An 18,061-nucleotide genomic window follows, 5' to 3' on the forward strand; every position below is an offset into this window, starting at 1 on the left:
ATAGGTATCTCTCAGGTGTTATACATGGGAATTGAAAGGAATATAAAAAAGTATATTACATGCCTCAAAAATGCCTATATTCTGTGATTTCACTTTTGTAAGTCTGTACTAAAACAGTACCAGAGATTTTTTTGTAAAAGGGATCTAGGTATGAAGGTGATCATTGAAGCATTATATTTTATTTACTTTTTTAGAGAGATTTTTGTATAGGGTGCATGCATTCCCCAAAGAGATGGAGAGAGACAGAAAGGAAGAAATCACCCCTCAGGGAGGATGGCCATGCTGCAGTCCCTTCTCCTCTTGGGATTTTGGGCACACATGTATACGTGCCTGGTGTGAGTTTTAAGTCACCGGGTCCAGGACTTGAACTGTGGTTCACAATGTGGAAGTCCAGTGACATAACCATGACGCTATCTGCTGGTCCCTATGCATTACCATTTAAGTGGAATTTCCAAACACTCAAGTAAAAGGAACAAATATGTAAATCTTGAAATAAATATATGATAGAATGTATTAAAAATTACCTCAGGCTGACTCCATCACCTAGAGATTAAGGGAGCTAGATCCCTTAATGGCCAAATGTGGTTTGAATCCCAGCCCCGGTGGCTTGAAAAATATACCACACATGTGCACATGCATGACCCAAATCCCAAAAGCATGGAGAAATGGAAGAGGAGGACCTTGTTCAGATTTGTCAGCTCCTGCTCGAGACTAATATGGTGGGAGGGAGGTCTTCAAAAGCTGACAGAAAAGAAAAAAGTAGGTGGCAAATGCTTATTATGAAAAAACCACACATGGATTTCAAAAGTTTGTGCACCAAAATAAACTTATATTTTGGTCCCACTTTTTCATGACCTCTTTGAAGTTCCCTTTGTAAATCAGAGCAACTTTAATGGGCAAGTCTAAAACCTATGTGATATGAGCTTATTTTTATTGAAAATTTGTCCAATGTCATATACAAATTCTGGAAGCAAATGCCTTCATTCCGAGGCAACAGGGACAGGCTAGAGAGAGTTCTCAATTTGCACCATATACAAAGTCACACGCTGAGGTAGACGCTGGCACCTTGTTAGGTGTGGGGTTATTTATTTCTAGAAAAATCTTCCTCAGACTAAGAATTTGTGAGAAACATTAAGGGATTGAAACTAATGACATAATGCCTGTTTCGTATTCATGTTGTGTTATAAAACCACAATTCCCACTGTTTCCATGTTGTTTGTGGAAACTTGTGAAGCCAGCCACAATTTCCTCTCTGTGCATTATTTATTTACTTTTTCTTTGTGGGTAACTTGAGTTTTTTCTTTATGCTTAGAGTTTATTTATTTATTTATTTTTTTTGGAGAGATTTTCACTGTAGGGCGCGTGCGCTCGCCAGACAGACAGAGAGAGACATAGAGACAGAAAGCGAGAAATCACCCCCCAGGGGGGATGGTCACGCCGCAATCCCTTCTCCTCCATTCTCCTCTCGGGATCTTGGGCACGCACGCACGCACACGCGTCCGGCGTGAGTTTTAAGCCACCGGGTCCGGGACACGAACCGCGGTCGACTACGTGGGAGTCCAGCGACATAGCCATTACGCTAACTGCTGGTTCCCTTTATGCTTAGAGTTTAAACCAAGGGAGAGTTAGTACTGAATATTTTGTGTCAAATTTCCACATAACGAAATGCACTCCTTTGGACTGAAGTGTCAAGATTTTCTCTATCCCTTCTCCTCAAACTTTTTAGAGAAATTCCAATTACTGTATTATATTATTATACTTGGGTTGTATTTATTGATTCTTTAGGAACTTCAATCATTTCGATTCTCATAACCAACCAGTAAGCTGTTTTCTTTGTCTGTCTTTTGCATCTAATCCCCTTTCACCAACATCTTTGATTTTCTGGTCTTTTAGATCTGTGTTGTTTGTTATTAATTATTTCCTTTTAATACAAGATTTACTTTTCAGATATATATTTCGGGATCGTTTTGTGTTTTTAATTCATTTTTGCATCCTGTTATGATTTTGTCTTCAATTTGTTTCCTGAGTCTGTATTTTCATATTTTTGGTTGTGTCACATTTTCTTTGAGGTTTTGTTTTCATTGACTTCACGTTTGATTACATTGCTCTGTAGTAAATCAGCTGAGGGTTATGTTCTCCTGTGGATGGGAGTTCATTTTATTTATTCAGATAGATAAATAGAAAAATGGATTGACAGATACATGTGTCCACATGTATGTATTTACACACATACACAATTTTTTTTTTTTTTTAAAAAAGAACCTCCTCTATTTCATTTTCAGGTTGGTGATTTGTCCCGTTTACATTCTGGGTTTTATTGCCTTGCTTACTTTCTGTTTACTCTAATAGTATAGTGTTGGTGATTTCTTTTTTCCTTATTAATATAGCTCAGAGGGCATTTAAAAAATTACTTATTGTTATTATTATTTTTTTTTAATTTTCTGAAGGGCATGTATGCTCACCAGAGAGAAGGAGTGAGAGGGAAAGTGAGAGAGCAAGCCGCGGGCTTAAGACTCAAACGGCGGTCGGCCATGTGGGAGTCCAGTGCCTTAACCACCATGCCACCTGCTGGCCCCAGGGTTGGTTATTTTTTTGCCTCTCAGTCCCATGGGTCCTTGACTATTGTTCAGTTAAACCAGTTATGTCTTAACTTGCTTTTTTTTTTTTAATCTGAAAAAATAGTGATGGAGAGGATAGTGTGTAGGATTGGGAGGGTGTGCTCGGCTTGGGCTCCACTCTGTGTTCTGAGATTGTGTTTCCTGCCCTGTGCTGGTCGTTCAGATGCTTCTTAAGAAAATATGTTCCATGGCGAAAGGAGTACTTTCAGCTTTGAAACCATTTATCCTATTAAGAAATGAAACTTTCACATCTGCCAGAGTGTGTCCTTCCCTGCATCCTTTTTGACTTTTCCTTAGAATAAGGCTATCCACATAGTAGTTTGCTTTTCTGAGAGTATTAAAGTTCTAGGGATGTTTTAAAAATATATTTTTAATTTTAATTAAAAAAAAATTTTGGAGAGGATTTTGCTATAGGACGCATGTGGTTGCCAGAAAGACAGAGAGAGACAGAGGGACAGAAAGCAAGAAATCACCCCCCAGGGGGGATGGCCACACCACAATCCCTTCTCCTCCTTTCTCCTCTCGGGATCTTAGGCATGCACGCACACCCGGTGTGAATTTAAGCCACTGGGTCCGGAACTCGAACTGCGGTCAGCTACATGGGAGTCCAGCAACGTAGCCATTATGCCATCTGCTGGTCCTATTTTTTATTTTTAATTTGCTAGAGGGTGCATGCACTCCAGAGGCTTGAAAAGCATGTTGGGTGTGTGTGCATGTGTGTCCAAATTCCTGAGAGAAGAAGGGATCACAGTGTGGCCATTCCTCCTGGGGGTGGTTTCTCAATTTTCCTCTCACTCTTTCTATTTTTCTTTGGTGAGCACATGATCCCTGTAAGGGAATAAAAGAAAAACATATTAGTGTATCTTCTTGGAGAACTGACCCCTTTATAATCATATAATGTCCCTCTAAGTTTATTTGGTTGGTTGTTTTTATTTAGGCTTCCACCATCGGGCACTTGTGCTCGCTAGAGAGACAGAGAGGGAAAGTGAGCAATGATCCTTGGGGGAATGGCCACACTGCAATCCCTTCCCCTTCATTTTCCTCTCAGGGTTTTAGTCATGCGTGCACATGTGTCAGGTGTGATTTTTCAAGCCACTGATCTGGGGCTCAAACTTCAGTTGGCCATGTGGGAGTCTAGTGACTTAACTACCAAGCCCCCTGCTGCCCCCAGGTACTTGGTAAGCTTTTATAGTCACAGTTCTGTTTCATATGAAATTAATTTAGTTAATTTCTTTAGATTAGTGCCATTTTAGTATTTTAGCTAGAGCTTATAAAATCTCTTCATTTGGTTGTAACTTCTTTTTTCTAAAAATATTACACATATTTTGTATAGAACGTTAAGATAAAGCAAAAAAAAAACATAGAAAAAAAATCCATAATTTATATCCACTACCCATATCGAAACCTTGACTCTGAACTTGTTGTTTCTCTTTAGAAATAATTTTAATACTTATATAGTTGTATTTACAAAATATTCTGTGCATATTTAAGAATATGTACTTAATGGGACCAGCAGTTAGAGTAATGGCTATGTTGCTGGACTCCCATGTAGTCAACCACGATTTGTGTCCCGGACCCGGTGGCTTAAAACTCACACCAGGCGCGTGGGCGTGCGTACCCAAAACAAGAGGAGAATGGAGGAGAAGGAATTGCAGTGTGGCCATGCCCCATCCCCCCTGGGGGTGATTTCTCGCTTTTTGTCTCTCTGTCTCTCTCTGTCTGGCTGGCAAACACATGCGCCCTATAGCAAAAACCTCTTCAAAAAAAAAAAAAAAGAATATGTACTTAAATAAAAACCTGTATAGTCTAAACAGTGTCTTGCCCTAGTCCATGGGATTAATTATGTACCTCAGAGAATTTCTCACTTTAGTAGCTACAGAGGTGCCTCCTTTGGAATAGCTGCCCATTATTCAGTTGTGGAAAGATGGTCTCTCTCGATGAACTGTTTCATGGGCTTTGCTGTTATAAACACGGCTGTGATAAATATCTTATACACACAACCTCATCAATATGCATATGTACGTGTGGCTATGTGGCACGTTCCTAACCACGGGAGTCTTTGATGAGTGAGTGTATGTTTTCCATTTTGATAGGGACAGATGTTACTAAATTTTTGTCCTTGAAGGTTCTACCAACTTGCTTTCCCAAGAGCCTCATATAAAAAGAGCCTTTGTTATGGCCTTGTCAACATAGCATTTAACAAATTTGCTATCACGGTACTCTATCTCACAGGTTTTCTATCTCGTTATAGTTTTATTTCTCTAAAAGAAAGGTTAAGAATCGTTTCATGCACTTAACAGCTGTATTTCCCTGTAAATCAGCTGTTCATATTGTTTGCCCATGTTTCAATTCAATCGTTTTCATTTTGTGTCTCATAAAAATTTGCTATATATCAAAAACATTTGTGATCTCTGATATAAGTTGTAAATATCTTTTTTGCTGTCTTTTTATTTATTGTTTCTTTTCTAGATTTTTGTTATAGGGCATGTCTGCTCACTAGAGATGGACAGAGAGAGGGAAAGTAAGGAATCACTCCCAAGGGGTAAGCACCATGTCGCAATCCCTTCTCTTCCATTTTCTTCCTGGGATTTTGGGCATGCACATTCATGCTCCCAGCATAATTTTTAGGCTGCCAGATTTTGAAATTAAACTGTAGTCACCATTTTTTTCTTTTTTTGGGGGGGCCTTGCTTAGGTGTTTTTTGTTTACTGTATAGACATTTATAAATTTTTTTGTGTAGCAGAAGTTAAATCTTTTGTCTCTACTTAGTATGTCTCTGGACTCTATGAAATACATAGGGTACTTTTCTCTTCTGACCTTTTAAATAATTTCCACGAGTTGGTTTTTCTAGTATAGTTACAATTTCCTTTTTGTTTCATTATTTCATTAGTAAGGTGTTTTGTCTTGTTGTTTGTTTGTTTTTTGCCATGGAGTGCATGCACTTTCCAGAGGGAAACAGAGAGAAAGAAAGTAAGAAATCACCCCTCAGAGGGGATAGCCAAGCTACAATTCCTCATCCTCCATTCTCTTCTGGGATTTTGGGCATGTGCACACATGTGCCAAGCATGATTTTCAAGCCACTGGGTCTAGGACTTGAACTGTAGTTAGCCATGTGGGAGTCCAGATGCCTCAACTACTACATTGCCCACTGGCTCTCATGAGTTTTATTTTTTAAAAATTTTATTTAACTTTATTTATTATTACTATTTTAATATTTCCAGACACACACATACAGAGAAAGAGAGAGAGAGAGTGAGATAGAGAGTGAGAAAGCAAGCCTTCAGGTATGGGACTCAAACCATGGTTGGCCATGTGAGAGTCCAGCACCCTTAACCACCACGCCACCTGCGGGCCCCCATAAGATCTTTTTAAATCTTGCTACAGAGTAAAGCGTTCATCCTTATTTTTTTTCTAGGTTGCTATTCAGTTTTCAAATATTATTTTTTTGAATATAAATATTTCTTCCTCCTTGACTTAAAATAGTACATTTACTATGTATTAAATTTCCATGGGTCTACTTCTGAACTCTCTATTTTGTTTTCTTCACTGAACACATATCAAAACAATGTCATTTGTTCTAATGTTTGTGTATGTGTATATATATATAATTTATATTGCTATATACATAAAATATATGTCATACATTTTATGTTTGCTTGAGATGCTCTTCCACTGATCTTTATGTGCAGAGACAAACCTTATGTTCTTTCTTGGGTCCCTTAACACTAATTTCTTTGTTCTCTGCTTTGGTTCCTCTCGCACCTTGGTTGATTTTTCCTGTACTTTTGGGTATGAATAAAACATCATATTTTGTGGACCAACAGATGGAGTAATGGTTACATTCTGGACTCCCACATAGTTGCACGTGGTTTGGGTCTCAGACCCAGGAGCTTAAAACTCACGTTGGGCGTGTGTGCATGCATGCCCAAAATCCCAAGAGGAGAATGGAGAAGAAGGGACTGCGGCATGGTCCACCCTGTGGAGGGTGATTTCTCATTTTCTGTCTCTCTATATCTCTCTGGCGAGCGTATGTGTCCTATAGCAAAAATCTCTCTTACAAAAAATAGAAGGAAAGAACACCATATTTTGGAGCCTAGATTGTACATCCTGAGAGACCCTGAGGGGATGGGTAGGTCAACCTGCTCGTGTGAGAATGTCAGTTCTGGGTAGCTAGTGTCATGAAGGAGAGAGCCAGACACATAAATCCTCTCTCCTTGCAAACCATCTGGAGAAGTCCTCCAGATGGACTTCATGGCGTGAAATAGAACATAGTGAATGTGATGAAGGGCCAAGTTAGGCCCACTTGCAGGGTCACAGGCAGCAGAGGTGCTGCTGTGTGATCCTCGAATCATGTACGAAGTCCCGAGGTTCGTGTATCAGATCTGGCTTTACATACAGGCAGTGCCAGTGACCCTGGCTGGCTACAGTCTGGGGAGAGGATTGTGGTGTGAAGACCCTGTTGAGGATGTTTGTTAGTTGATCTCTCTCAGATAAAAAAAAAAAGTCAATTTAAAAAAATGAAGTCTTAGGCTAATGCCATGGACATTGAATTTGTTCCAAAAATGATAAGTCAGACATATTTTAATGATTTTTCAGGTATCATTGTGACACTCCTGTTTTATAAACTTTATAAAATAATGATGGCAATATGCAATAAAGTCTCCATCGATTTAACAAATAAAGTTTTTGTGATAAAACCAAAAAGGTTTGAATAATTGTATATGGATGATCTGGATGTCTTGTTCTGAATAGTTTATGGCAGGAGTAATTTGTGTAGGTATAGATTTCCACAGTGCCTTAGGAAGAATACTGGCCATTCATCAAGTCCTATAATTATTGTAGTTAAGACAACCTGAGTCCACCATTTAAATCTGTCATGGCTGTCTATATTGCTCAAGGGTTGGGCCATATTCACTGATCTCCTCTTCTGGGTTTGGCATCATGGTAGACACTGAGGAAGGAGGAGCCATGGGTTCAAATAGGATGTAAAAGATATTGTTGTTCTCTTTCAAGAGCATAATGAATAGTGCTAGGAAATTTACTACAGAGCCAGTGATCTGAAATCTTATTAGTAGTAGCTTCTGTCTCATAAAATCTCTTGTTCCACATCATCACTTGTGGTATTTTGGCCTGTCCTTTGCTAAACAGAGATACTAACTGAATACAGGGGCATACAATGATGATTCTATTAAAAAAATAGGTTTACAATGATAAATATATATTTTACCATTTTCATTGATTAGATGTATCTCATAACCCAAGGCAAGTGATTTTTTTCAATCCTTTCTCTTTTTATATTTTACCATAGAGTTGAAACTTTGGGAGAAAACATACTTAAGTGTTCATGTTTTTTTAAAAAACAATAGATTTCCTAAGACCTACCTAAAAATGTACATGTTTCAAGATGAGTAAGCATAGTCTTATATGTAAAAAATTATTTTTAGGGACCAGCAGTTGGCATAATGGCTATGTCGCTGGACTCCCATGTAGTCAACCGTGGTTCAAATCCCGGACCTGGTGGCTTAAACTCACGCTGGGCACGTGTGCGTGTGTGCCTAAGATCCATAGAGGAGAATGGAGGAGAAGGGATTGCGGCATGGCCATCCTCCCTGGGGGGTGATTTCTCGCTTTCTGTCTCTCTGTCACTCTCTGTCTTTCTGGCTAGCACATGCACCCTATAGCAAAAATCTCTCAAAAATTATTTTTTTATTTAACTTTATTATTATTATTTTAATATTTCCAGAGAGACACACAAAGAGAGAGAGAGACAGAAAGGAAGAAAGCAAGCCTCCAGGTCTAGGACTCAAACCACGGTCAGCCATGTGGGAGTCCAGTGGCCTTAACCACCACGCCTCCTGCTGGCCCCATCTTATATGCATTTTTGTGATTATGACAAGAAGGAAAATGAAACTTAATGTTCTGAGGCAGCTGAGAAATTATCAGATGGAAGGCACTACTACTTGCTTGTATTTATTATTGTTATCATCATCATCATTAGACCTGGCTGCAGTACAAGAGAGCTTTTCAAAGTAACATTTTAAAGAAAAGGTTGCGGTTGTCCTTAGGTATTTTGAATGATGGTGGCAGTAGTTGATAGCTATAGGCACTGGCCGGAGGTTCAAAGCCAATTACTGTATTAGTTAAGTTTTCTGTGTTGTGGTGACAGCTCTCATGGCAGGGGCAACCTGAGGTGTATTCACCCAAGATGAAGTCTGTCCCATCACATGGTTTGGATAGACCCTCAGGATCTGGTCCTTAGGGTCTCATTACCACTCCCTCTTCGGTATTACTTCTGTGTTCTGTGTCCATCTTTATATGATGGATATTGTCAGACATAATACTTCTCAAGAGCTAACCGATGGGCAGAGTTACTTGGTTACTCTGGTAAGTTACTTGGTAAGAACTCACTCTTATTGCAGCTGGGAACCAACACACCTGAAATCCCGCATGCACCCTTTATTTATCCTTTACTAAGTTGCTTTTCAGTTTCTGCCAGTCCTGTTTTTCATGAGGACCTGGGAATTCCTCCACTCTTCAGTCTTCATTTCTCCTTTACTTTTGCCGTGGTATGGCCCATAGCGTCATCATAGCTCTTGCCTTGTGTTTAAACCTGCAGACTTGTTTCCCTGCTGTCACCGCCTGCACATGTACAAGGGGCCCGATTTGACCTGTAAGCACTCGTTAGTTACGCTCCTCCATAGTATAACTATGATACATTATTTTACCAAAAGACCTTTTCACCATCAAGGGTGAGACGAAAAAGAACAAAATGGGTGAAAAGATGATCAAACTCCATCCTTCAATTTTTTATTTTTTAAGTTGTTTTCCATAGAGCTGCATGTGCTTGCTGGGAGAGATACAGAGAGAGACTGTGAGAGGGAAAGTGAGAAATCACTGCCTACCCCAGCTCCCCCTGTTCCAGGGGTATGACCATGCCACAGTCCCTTCTTCTCCATTTTCCTCCTGGGATTTTAGGCACATAGGCACATGTGTCTTGTATGATTTTCAAGCCACCGAGTCCAGGGCTTGAACCACATCAGCCATGTGGGAATGCAGTGCCTTCATCACCATGCTTCCTGCTGTCCCTGATTCGTCAACATTTTAATTGTATATTTTAAAATTTATGGATACGAATCCAGAAGGCAGAAACTATGTCTTACTTTTGTGTACCAAAATGCAATATATTAAGTTGTCGAGAGAGTCATGACACATTTTTGCATAGAAAGACAGAAAAATAGGTCATAACATTCCGAGTCACCTAACCATTCATGATACATGGTAAGGGCTCATTCAATGTTTGGTTTAACTGGATAAAATAGTTATCTGTATTTTACTATTGAAGAGAGACTTTCTATGCTTAGTGATATTTCTTTCTTTTTTTTTTAATTAATTGCCAAAGGGTGCATGAGCTCATCAGAGACAAAGAGAGACAGAGAGAAAGAGAGAGAGAGAGAGATAAAACACCCCCTAGTGGGATGTGGTTACACTGCAGTTTCTTTTCCATTTCTCATTTCTTCATTCTGTTAGAATTTTGGGCATGCATGCACACATGCCTGGCATGTTTTAAGCCTCCAGGAGCTGGATTTGAACTGCAGTTGGTCCTATGGGATCCATTTCCCTTATCCTCCACTCTAGGCTAGGGGCTGGGCCTAATTTAATGAACTTGTTCCAAGTTCCTTTGGATGACATTCATAAGAAAGGGGTTGACAGATTTAGGCTGCAGAGCCAAGACAAGATCTTTAGATGATTTAAGTTCCTAGCATTTTCTAGTTTGGTCCTTCATTATCTCACCAGAATCAGTAAGATTTTAGGTATTAGGAAGTCCAAAGAAAATAGTTTAAATTTGCTTGTGAAGGCAAAAAACAGAGACCATTGCAGAGTGGCTCTTGGCTGGGGAGCTAAGAAAAGAAATAGTTTGTTCCTAGGTTTTTTGAAGATGTAAATAGAGCTCTGTGGAGAAATCTGGGGGAAAGCTTAGCATTAATTAAGGACATTGGCTTAGAAAGTCTGGAGATTTATTAGAAGATGATCTATTTTCATCGTCTTGCTGTAAAATAACAATAGGAGAACACATCAACTGGTGAAGAATTATGGCACTTATTAAATATTAAATGTTTATCATTTTTCTTTTCTTTTCTTTTCTTTTCTTTTTTTTTCTTTTCTTTTCTTTTCTTTTCTTTTCTTTTCTTTTCTTTTTTTTTCTTTTCTTTTCTTTTCTTTTCTTTTCTTTTCTTTTCTTTTCTTTTCTTTTCTTTTCTTTTCTTTTCTTTTCTTTTCTCAGGGGAGATGGCCACGCCGCAATCCCTTCTCCTCCATTCTCCTCTCGGGATCTTGGGCACGCACCCGCACCCGGCGTGAGTTTTAAGCCACCGGGTCTGGGACGCGAACCACGGTCGACTACGTGGGAGTCCAGCAACATAGCCATTATGCTAACTGCTGGTTCCCTAATGTTTTCTCATTTTTATAAATTATATATATAATTTACATCATAAGATTATAATAAAATTTATAAATATTATAAATGGTAAAATTAAGTAAAGAAATAAGAGCATTTTTGTAAATGCTTGAGAGAGGACTGATTCTAATATTGGTAAGCTGGTTTTTTTTTTTTTTTTTTTTTTTTTTTTAGGGCATGTGCACTTGCCAGAAAGACAGAGGCAATGAGAGGGAAAGTGAGAAATTACCCCCAAGGAAGGATGGCCACGTCACAATCCCTTCTCCTCCGTTCTTCTGTGGGAATCTTGGGCACACACACATGCACACATGCCTGGCATGATTTTCAAGCTGCTGGATCTGGGACTGGAACCATGCTTGGTCATGTAGGAGTGCCTTAACCACTACATGACTTTCTGGCCCCCAGAGTCATTTTGATTTTGGTCTAATGGAGTGAATTTAAGTCAGAAAAATTGATATAAGGGGCAGGCAGGTGGCATGATGGGTAAGTGCGTTAGACTCCCATGGCTGACTGTGGTTCAGGTCCCGGACCTGGTGGCTTGCTTTCTAACTACCCCCCTTCTCTCTCTCTTTCTCTCTGTTCAAATGGATATAAATAAATAAAGTTCAACAAAAATAATAAAATAATTCTAAAAAAAAAAAAAAAGAAAAATTGGTATAAAATACTGATCTTGGGGCCAGGCGATGCCATAGTGGTTAAAGAGGTGGATTCCCACATGGTCGACCACGGATTGAGTCCCAGACCTGGTGACTTGAAAATCACTCTGAGCACTTGTGCGTACATGCCCAAAATCCCAAGAGAAGAGTGGCGAGAGGGGGTACAACACTCTGAGCACTTGTGCGTACATGCCCAAAAATCCCAAGAGAAGAGTGGCGACAGGGGGTACAGCATGGCCATCCTCCCTGGGGGTAATTTCTCACTTTTCCTGTCTCTGTCTCTCTCCAGTGAGTGCATGCGCCCTATGGTAAAAATCTAAAAAACAAAACAAACAAAAACAAAAGCTGATCATCTTTGATGATCGATGGTCATATATTTTATTGAGGACAAGGACTGTTCTGAGGTTACTGGGAACATTCTGTTACATGATAAATATATTACATTTATGTATAGTACATGTGCCTCAGTTTCCTCATCTGTAAAATGAAAAAACAATGATGTGTACTTTAGAGCTTTGTAGTAAGGATTTACTGTGTCCCTACAGAGATAGCACTTGTGCAACACCTGGTGGAGGGTCAGTGTCCAGTAAGAGTACGGTGTTAGTGTCACTGTTTTCATTCTAAGGCTGCTTTATCTTCTCTTCTCTGAGACCTGCCAAGTTCCCACAGTTGAAGAGCAAGTGACAGGAAATTCAAAGTAGATATCCAAAGGTATTGGTAAAGAAATCTAAAATTTATAAATCGTAAAATTTGTCCTTTAAGAAGTAGTGGTGTCTTTCAGGAAGATAAAGAAGGAAACAAAGAGAGTAACTTACGAGAACAGGCAGATTAGAGGAAACATCTACCTATAGAAAGTGACAAAACGTGAAGTTGTGAGATCCCTTCTAGATTATTAATTATTCAAATATCCTTCTGATTTCAGCATTTCAGAAAGTAGATTCGCTTTTTCTTTTCAGTTCTTTAAATAATTATTTAAGTAAAAACAGTAATAGTTACTTTTTTTTGTTAGAGTTTTTTTTTGCTACAGGAAGCGTGTGCTCTCCAGAAAGACAGAGACAGACAGAGAGATAAAAAGCGAGAAATCACCCCCCAGGGGGGATGGTCACGCCGCAATCCCTTCTCCTCCTTTCTCCTCTCTGGATCTTGGGCACGCACGCACACATGCCCAGTGTGAGTTTAAGCCACCAGGTCCGGGACTTGAACCATGGTCAGCCAATGGGAGTCCAGCAACATAGCCATTACGCTAACTGCTGGTCCCATAATAATTACTTTTAATGAAGCATGCTCCATATGCTAGACATTGGATTAAGTGCTTTATGTATACCATCTCATTTTAAATTTTAAATTTAGGTAGATGAAATTAGCCCCCATTTTACATATGACAAACTATGGACTTAAAGTATCTTGCCCAGTGTCACAGACTCAAGAAAAGATAAAGTGTAATATGATCACTGGAGGCCTCAATTTTCTCATCTATAAAATAATGAGATTATATTTCCAGTAAGTCTTCTAGAGGCTTTGTGCTGGAATTTTCGCTGGTATTTAATATTGACTATTGCCAAGTTGTTGCTTCTGCCACCTAGTGGACACTGCAGTCATGACCATATTAGCATTGCTAATCTTGGGTTGGAGCTTTAAATTCTAGAACATTAGAGAAGGCCTAGAATAATTCCCTTTATGAAGAAAAAAATGAAGGTTAGCAAATGAAAGTTGTTTTCCAGAATACCAAAATAATGACAATAATAATCAATACATGAGGGCACTTCCAAAAGTTTGTGGGAAAATGGAGTCAAAGTACTAGTTTATTTAGGTGCCCCCCCCCCAAAAAAGATTAAAATCCATGCATAGTGTTTTCATAATATATATTTTTCCATAGACTTTTTGAAGAGCCTCTCATATAAATCATGGCCTTCATTAGGATTACATTTAATATTTAATTTATGACAATATTTCTGCCAACTAATGTTAGTACTTGGGGAATGTGCAGTTTGTCCCATTTGCAATCACTTTATTTGTGCTAAGATTGCTGTATAGCTCAAGATAAGGTAATTTCTTAGAAATATTTTTTTAAGAGAGGTTTTTACTATAGGGTGTGTGTACTCACTGGAGAGACAGAAAGACAGAAAGCAAAAAATCGCCCCCCTGGGGAGATTGCCAGGCTGCAATCCCTTCTCCTCCATTCTCCTCTCAGGACTTTGGGCACGCACGCACAGGCACTCGGCATGAGTTTTAAGCCACCAGGTCCTGGGCTCCAACCATGGTCGACTATGTGAAAGTTGAGCGACATAACCATTATGTCATCTGCTAGTCCCTTAAAAATAAATTTTAAATGCACTGTGCAACAACATATAACTTCAGACATAACAAAAACCTTTGAGAAATTATTTTATTGACTACTATAAATGATATTTAAGAGTTGCAGTACTCAATAATAAGCATTTTGCATTTATAAGGAAATTGTGTCTGTTTCTTGCTTTTCTGTTGCTCAAGAAGCTCCTTAAAAGATTGCCTTTAGATTACTGCTTTAGCTAGAAATGCTGAGAGTTGAGTTTCTTCCATGAAACCTCATCTCATCTTTTTTTCCCTTAGTGTAGGAAATCTAAGTATCCCATTAAAAAGGGGGCAAAGGGAAAGAAATGAAAGCGTAAGGCTTGGAGCAATTGTAGGCTATTTTAATGCCCACTGGACCATAAATCCTAGCTTTCTTATCAAGAATGATTTCATGAATTCTCCTTGATAGAAGATGTTCTTTGGATAGATGAGGTCTAGATTAGACTCAGGCACAGATTGTTATGTGGCCTCGGGCAAGTTATTTAACCTCTTTAAGCCTCAGTTTCTTGAGGTGTGTTTGAGACAGTACTGTGCCTTATTTTATAGGTTTGCAGTAAGGTTTGTAGCAGATGAATATGCTGCAAAAGTACAGGCTATGAATATCAGAAATGACATAGCTAGATTGAAAAGCAGTGAGTTAGAGTGTGTTTTACAAAAGAAAAATGCTAGAGCAGAAAATAGGGGAAACAGCAGTTAGCATAATGGCTATGTCGCTGGATTCCCATGTAGTCGACCGCGGTTCGAGTCCCGGACCCGGTGGCTTAAACTCACACTGGGCATGTATGTGTGTGTGCCCAAGATCCCGAGAGGAGAATGGAGGAGAAGGAATTGCAGCATGGCCATCCCCACTGGGGGGTGATTTCTCGCTTTCTGTCTCTCTGTCTCTCTCTGTCTGGCAAGTGCACGTGCCCTATAGCAAAAACCTCTCCAAGAAGGAAAATAGGCTATCATCAATTGTTTTAAGTACCTTATGTTCATTAACATTCCCAACAGAATCATGAATAAGGTCTAGAGTGGTTAAGGCTAGTTAGCTAGCCTGGGGAAGATATTAGAGGGAAGCTGACTTTGGAAACTAAAGGCTGTATTTAAAAGGAGTCCTGAAAAAGTTCATAGAACATGTATACACTGTGAAAAATGTGCATGATTTTCATTTTTAGTTTTCCTATTTTTTTGTTCCAAAAATAAACTCCTACTTTGATTCCATTGTGCACCAACTCTTTGCAGTGCCCTCATTGTTTATGACGTCGTCTTTCTTGGGCTCTACCTGAAATTCCAATGTGGGGAGTGAGCAGTTAGGTCACCTTGTAGCAGTCATTCGCTTTTCGGCTTTGGTTGAAAGAGCTAGAGAGAGATTTGTTGGGGCCTGAGAGGAGAGAGGGCTTGGGGGTGGAAAGTTTGTCATCTCATCTGTCCTAGGGTTGGCTCAGTAGAGGGATTTTTAGAAAATCAAAAGAAGATTTGACAAGGGAGTTTGGGAGAACTTGAAGACAAATAGCCACAAGGGGATAAGAGACTCTCCTTTATCAAACTTTAGGCAGGCTCCTCTGAGCCCTCTTTTTTTTTTTCTTTTTTTCCTTTATCCTTGTTTCCATTTATTTATTTATTTTTACATTTTTCTACAAACATTTACTTTACCTATCAAAAAATTTTGTTCCTACTCCATAGTTCTTGACGGTTAATAACCAACTTTCAAAATGTCAAACTACTGAATTTTGAAAATAATGTTCAAAATATTTCTTATAATTTTGTATAATTTTGTTTGCGACTCTATAACAATATGGTTCTAAATATTTTATTTTTATTTTTTTATTTTTTAATTTTTATTTTTATTATCATTATAATCTTCTTTATATTACATTGGATTACATATAACTTTACATTGTATTACATTGTTTTTTCAAAAGGGAATGCCATGCATGTCAGTCAGTACAGAGACATTAATCTCCCCACTTCTACATTCCATATCTTTTCTGTTTTCCCCAATCATTATTTTTATTATTCTAATTATTTTTATAAAACAGTCAATTGCTATTTCTCGTTTTGCTTGTAAAAATACTTTGCCCATCATGAAATACTGGTTCTAAATATTTTTGAGAAAATATTTACATGTCACCTACTCAAATGGTTGAAAAGCAAATGCCCAGCATATAAGTTAATCTTCAGATATGACAGTCCAGTCAAAGTGCTGTCCAGTAATGAGTATTTCCAATTTCTGATTCAACGCAACAAGCCTTATTGAACTTTTATGCAAATAACCCTTCTGTCACAAAATAAGAATACTGCCAAATATTTCCAATTCAAGAGGGGTCAGGAAGGAAGAAAAGTTTGTTTCCATTTAAAGAAACAAGCAAGAAAAATATTTTAACAAATTGCTGAACCTATGAACAACTCAAAAGAAAGTAAAATGTTTAAATTGGGAAAACAAGCATATTAAAAAAATCAGTAATGTTTTACTCAAAAGTTATAAAATTCTATTTCACAATTTTCAGTCTTATAAGTTCAAACATTATTCTGTTGAATATGCAGTGTTACCGTGGTCCAATCTTTATTTTAATCCTGGAAGTGAATATTCAATGTTATTGATATTTCTTGTCCTTAGCATTAAATTGGTTATTTTCTTGGTTGCCTTTTGTTCTCTTATTTCTTTATGTGTCTTTAGTTTCCTGGTATAGCACTCCTTTCAGAACTTCTTGAAGAGTGGGTCTGCTATTCTTTCAGGTCTTGTTTATCTGGGAATGTTTTTATCCTTTCTTTCCATATAAAGGATAATCTTGCCAGATATATTATTCTTAGTTGAAACTGTTTTTCATTTTAAAAATGTATTTTCCCATTCTTTCCTTGCTTGCATTGTTTCTGATGAAAGGTCTGAGGTTAAACTGATTGTATAACCTTTATAAGTAACCTGCCATTTCTCTCTTGCCAATTTTAGTATCTTGTCTTTGTCTGTAGATTTGACCAGTCTGGTTGTGATGTGCCTTGAAGAAGATGTTCTTGGGTTGATTCTGTTTGGGGTCCTTTGTATTTCTTGGGTCTGGATATTTGAATGCCTCTCTAGACTTGAAAGTTTTCTTCAAAGATTTCATGGAATAAATTATCAATGCCCTTATTAGTTTCCTCACCTTCTGGGATACTGATTATCCGGATGTTTGGGTGCTTAATGCTGTCTAGTATTTCTTGTATAGTATTCTCATTTTGGGGGTTATTTCCTCAGTTTTTTTGGTTGTTTTTTTCTAGATCAGAGGTTTTGCCTTCAGCATATGAGATTTGATTTTCTGCGTGGACTAATCTGCTTTTAATACATTTGAGAGAGGTTTTGATTTCCTGAATGGCATCCTTCAACTCTAATAGCTCAATTTGATTCTTTTTTATGGTGTGTATTTCCTCTTTCAGGTTGCAGAAGAACTTTAGCACGTCCTGGAACTCATTGTCTCTTTTCTCCTGAATCTTCTGAAGTTCATTATTATTATTTGAGAATTATTTAACTTTATTTATTTATTATTTACTTTAATTTGACCAGAGAGGGACAGAGAAAGAGAAAGTGAGAAAGTAAGCCGCTAGGTCCAGAACTTGAACCACAGTTGGCCATGTGGAAGTCCAGTGCCTTGAACCATCACGCCGCCTACCGGACCCAACATGTCAGTATTCTTGATGTCTCCTCTTAGTAATTTCCCTTCCTCCAACTTCCCCATTCTGTTTATTGGTTGTAACTCCCACTTGTCTTTATTGCTTTTAGAGTTGAGCTTAGTCTTTCTCCCATATTGTGATGGTCTGACACCTATTACAATAGTACCGAATTAGATCATTCTTGTCATTTTTTTTTTTGAGAGATTTTCACTGTAGGGCGCGTGCGCTCGCCAGACAGACAGAGAGAGACATAGAGACGGAAAGCGAGAAATCACCCCCCAGGGGGGATGGTCACGCCGCAATCCCTTCTCCTCCATTCTCCTCTCGGGATCTTGGGCAAGCACGCACACACGCCCGGCGTGAGTTTTAAGCCACCG

Source organism: Tupaia chinensis, unplaced genomic scaffold (genome assembly GCF_000334495.1).
Source record: "Tupaia chinensis unplaced genomic scaffold, TupChi_1.0 Scaffold000089_1, whole genome shotgun sequence".
Lineage (NCBI taxonomy): Eukaryota > Metazoa > Chordata > Mammalia > Scandentia > Tupaiidae > Tupaia > Tupaia belangeri.